Source organism: Mastomys coucha, unplaced genomic scaffold (genome assembly GCF_008632895.1).
Source record: "Mastomys coucha isolate ucsf_1 unplaced genomic scaffold, UCSF_Mcou_1 pScaffold22, whole genome shotgun sequence".
NCBI classification, from domain to species: Eukaryota; Metazoa; Chordata; class Mammalia; order Rodentia; family Muridae; genus Mastomys; species Mastomys coucha.
In genome coordinates, this window is record NW_022196905.1 from 133,086,371 (window position 1) to 133,089,115 (window position 2,745).

The window sequence follows — 2,745 nt, forward strand, 5'->3', positions numbered from 1 at the left end:
TTGTAGACTGGATTAACTAAGGAGTGAAGCCCCACCCTGAATGCAGGCAGCACTGCCCACAGTCTGGGGGCCAAGGCTGAATAAATAAGTGAAGGAAGCTGTTCTAGTTTACTACCTTTATTATTATTTATTATTAGTTTCTATTGCTGTGACAAAACCACCATAGCCTAAGGCAACTTATAAAAGAAAGTATGTATTTTGACTTAAGATTCCAAAAGGTCAACATCCATGGTGGTAAAAAAAAAAAAAAGACACGGCAGCAGAAACAGCAGAGAGCTCATGTCTTGAACCACATGTGTGAGGCAGAAAAAGCTAACAGGGAATGGTAGGGAAAACTCAAAGCCTGCCCCCCCCCACCACACAGTGAAACACCTCCTCTAACAAGACCACAGCTTCTAATCCTTCCCAAACAGTTCCACCAACTGGGAACAAAGTATTCAAACATAGGAGCCTGTGGGGACTATTCTCATTCAAACCACCAGAGGAACTGAGCACCGGCACTCCTCTCTCTCTCTGCTTCCTGACTGTGGATGCAATGTGAGCAGCTGCCTCACTCTCTTATTGTCGTGCCTTCCCCGCCATGATGGACTGTGCACCCTCAGACTGTGAGTCAAGATCTACCCTTCTTCCTCAAGTTGGTTTAGTCAAATGTTTCATTATAGCAATGAGGAACGTGACCAAAACAATGACCTATACTGAATGAAGGCAGAGGCTAAAGTGCCCCCCGACATTCTCCTCAGTGGCTGAAGTCATGGGGTGCTGTCAAGGTTTTCTTCATCTAGTATGTCAGGTCCTATAGTGTATCAGCTTTGGGAATGAGACCATTTTCAGGAAGTTTTACTATTCAGTCATGTTTGTGTCTGTTTCTTTACATTGGGGAGTAGAGTTCTTGACTTTTTAAGTTGTGTCTGTTGTCCTTTTATATCACTTTCAGGTTGAGTTTTGCCCATTTCTTGTTTTATCACACTAGCTAAATCATCCATCCTGATGTTGAATTGCAAGAGTGGTCACCTTTGCTTGAATCCTAGTCTTAGAAGGATAAGCCTTCAGCCTTTCATGGTCAAGCATGTTTTTATGAATATGCAGATACCTCTCCCAGACTACAGAACTCCCCTTCTATTCTGACACTGCTGAGAAACCTGCAGCTTCCCTTACCTTTATCCCTCCGTATGGAGCGTACTTTCTCTCTTATGAAATCTCCATCTCATCTGTTTTAGATGTTTTGGTTAGGAGGTGCTTCGTTGTGGTCATTGTCTGGTTTCTTGTCCTTGGGGCTCATTGCACACCTTTATCCTGTTATTATTGTTTTTAACCATCACGTTTAAAAATTGTTCTGCCTTTATTTTTCTCAGAGACTTTCTCTCCCTTTGAATGCTCCAGTGGTGTGTACATGTGCTCCTCCCAGCTCACCTACATGCTACACGGTTACACTCTGTTGCCAATGGCTCCTTCTGAAGATTATAGAAGGTCCCTCTCCAGCTTTATGAACAACTGATGGGGTGGAGACTGTGACCAGCAGAGCTGTCAGTTCTGTTTGTCCTGCTGAGCTGCCTGCAAGCTGTGTCGAGAGCACCAGGGTTACAACTTTCGTGACTCATCAACTATGGATGTGCTTTTGCTAATGAAGCCTCTTTTGAATTATTCTCACTGGTTAGGAGGTAGGATATGGAAATGGTTCAGCAGTAGAGCCCCTGCCTAGAATCCACCAGAGAGGGGCTTGGGTGTGGCTCAGTGGTAGAGCCCCTGCCTAGAATCCCCCAGTGAGTGGCTGGGGTGTGGCTCAGTGGTAGAGACCCTTCCTAGAATCCTCCAGTAAAGGGCTGGAGTTGTGGCTCTGCAAAGACATGCTAGACCCTAGGTTCTATCCCTAGCAGCACATAAAAGTAAATAGTATATTTTTTTGGACTTTGTAAGTGAAAATGTACATGATGAAACTTTAGTGTATAGTGTTCTTGTCACAGCAGTGTACACACACACACACACACACACACGCATGCACACTCCTTGAATGCCTTGAACAGTAATGGCAGGTCAGGACTGGATTCAGCTCAAACTCTGGGCTACTTCTTGAGTTAATTTTTTTTGGGGGGGTGGCAGGGCCCAGCTGTGAGGGATGTTTTTTATGGAGCTAGTTCAAGCTGTGGGCGTGCAACCCCCATGGGAAGGCCTTTCTGTGCTGCCTTCAGAGGTATAAAAACACAGTCCCCATTGTGTGGCACCCCACTCCCTGTTGATATTCTCTGACCAGGCGGGCTACAGAGCAGGACACAGCACCAGGGAGTAAGGACACATCTGCTTCCACAGAGGTCTTTGTACAATTTAAGTGGTCTCCCATACTTGTCAAAAATGCCAGCCCTCCAAGCAGCCTCCAGCAGCACAGCATACTCCTCTTCTGCACACAGGCTGTAACTATCTGTTTCACGCTGCTCTCTTCTCTAGCTGCCCAGGACACATTCCAGCGCGTATTTACCAAACTCTGATCATTTCTCAAGTTCACTCCTTAGCAGACTGAGGTGCCAGAGGCAGACACACCTCGGTTTTCCCAGAATGCACCTAGCATGCATCCTTCTGTTTGGTCTGGCTTGTCCCCCGTCTCCTCCCCACCAGGAGAATTTAGGAACATTCTGTGATTGCGGGACATTCCTAGTCACTGAGTTCTTACTGCATCCTGGGCCTGGAACCTACCCAATCTTGGCTGAGCTCCCAACCAGCCTGGGAGGTCCATCTGACCACCCCATCCGGTCA